The 1,454-nt window shown below is 39.7% G+C and overlaps 1 non-coding gene across 1 annotated transcript; it reads right to left on the bottom strand.

Annotated features, from left to right (window-relative positions):
• Window positions 1-1,032: 1,032 nt before the first annotated feature.
• trnai-uau (transfer RNA isoleucine (anticodon UAU)) lies at window positions 1,033-1,127 on the bottom strand. The gene is made up of 2 exons: window positions 1,090-1,127; window positions 1,033-1,068 (listed from the first exon to the last, which is right to left on the bottom strand). It is a non-coding gene; the product is annotated as a tRNA-Ile (tRNA).
• Between the last annotated feature and the right edge of the window lie 327 nt (window positions 1,128-1,454).

Below are 1,454 nucleotides of genomic sequence, written 5' to 3'. Positions count from 1 at the left end.
AATCTGGAATTAAAAGTCTGGTGATGACCATGAAATCATTGTTGATTGTTATAAAAACACATCTGGTTCACTAATGTCCTTTAGGGAAGGAAATCTGCTGTCATTACCTGGTCTGGCCTACATGTGACTCCAGACCCACAGCAGTGTGGCTGACTCTCAAATGCCCTCTGAACAAGGGCAATTAGGGATGGGTAATAAATGTTGGCCAGTGAAGCCCACATCCCATGAACAAATAATTTTTAAAAATCTGATCCATTGGTTGTGGGATCGCTTAGCCCTGTCTATCACTTGCTGCTTATGCTGTTTGGCATGCAAGTAGTCCTGTGTTATAGCTACTGAATTCTCCAATTTAAAATTGTAGATATGTGTTACCTGCCATCTAATTCAGTCAGGGCACTAGCTTCAGTTGTCCTATTTCATATCCCTAAATAACATCCCCTAAATAACAGTTGTTCTTCATGTTTCCTTTCTCAAAGGCCATGTGCCATGTCTCCCTCTAGCTTTCTTCTTTCATAATTTCCTTCACATTCAGCGGTTATTACCATAAAATAAACAGAAAAGATAGAAGATCAATAATAACCATTTGTCCCTTTATTATAGAATCTACTTTAATTTCAATGTCAATGAGCTACAATAACTGTTCCATCACATGTATCTACATTGATCACCGCCCTTCAATAAAACCTCATGTCAAAAATATAAAAAGCTCTGATATCACCATTTGCATCTTGCTCTCTGCCATTATTTTTTTTTTTGTAAAAATATACTTTATTCATAAAATATCTTCAATCACATTCCAAACCATTTCAAAAACAACATTACAAGGGTACAATCCAGGTTAAACTTTTACAAAATGTATCACCAGGTGCATCAGTACAAACAATATTACAATCATTTACAGCCTTTCATTTTGATCTGTACAGCCCGAGGGGCTCTAAACAGTTCCCAGTCTCTCGGTGCGCTGTGGTAGAAAGGTCTTAGACAGCGACCCTTCCCCATTGCGCCTTTGCGGCAGCTTGCTCTCTGCCATTATGCTCTAGGTGAGGCTTGAACTCACAACCTCGACATATCACATGCTTCATACTGCTATATAAGCACCGCGCGCTGACCAATTGCGCCACTAGAGCCGGGCTTGCTCTCTGCCATTATTCTTTCGAGTTATCAACAGTCACAGATTGCAACTCTTTCGAGTACAATCACAGCTCTTGGTTTCCGGGAGTGGGACATGAACCCACAACCCTCTGATTCAAAGGCGAGGGTGCTATGGACTGAGCCACAGCTCTCTGCCATTATACTGTCATCTTTAGCAATTGCTACAATCTCTAAAAATATTTTTTCTAAGCACCGTCGACATGGCCATGGCGAATGAATGCTTTCTTCATCAGGGTGATTTTAAAAAATCACTTCATTTTTATCCAATACATCTATCTCCTTTCTTAATTCTTGTTTTACTT

This window comes from Cetorhinus maximus, chromosome 5, assembly GCF_964194155.1.
Source record: "Cetorhinus maximus chromosome 5, sCetMax3.hap1.1, whole genome shotgun sequence".
Classification (NCBI taxonomy): Eukaryota; Metazoa; Chordata; class Chondrichthyes; order Lamniformes; family Cetorhinidae; genus Cetorhinus; species Cetorhinus maximus.
Note: the sequence above shows the minus strand (reverse complement) of the source record. Positions and strands in the feature narration are given on the sequence as shown.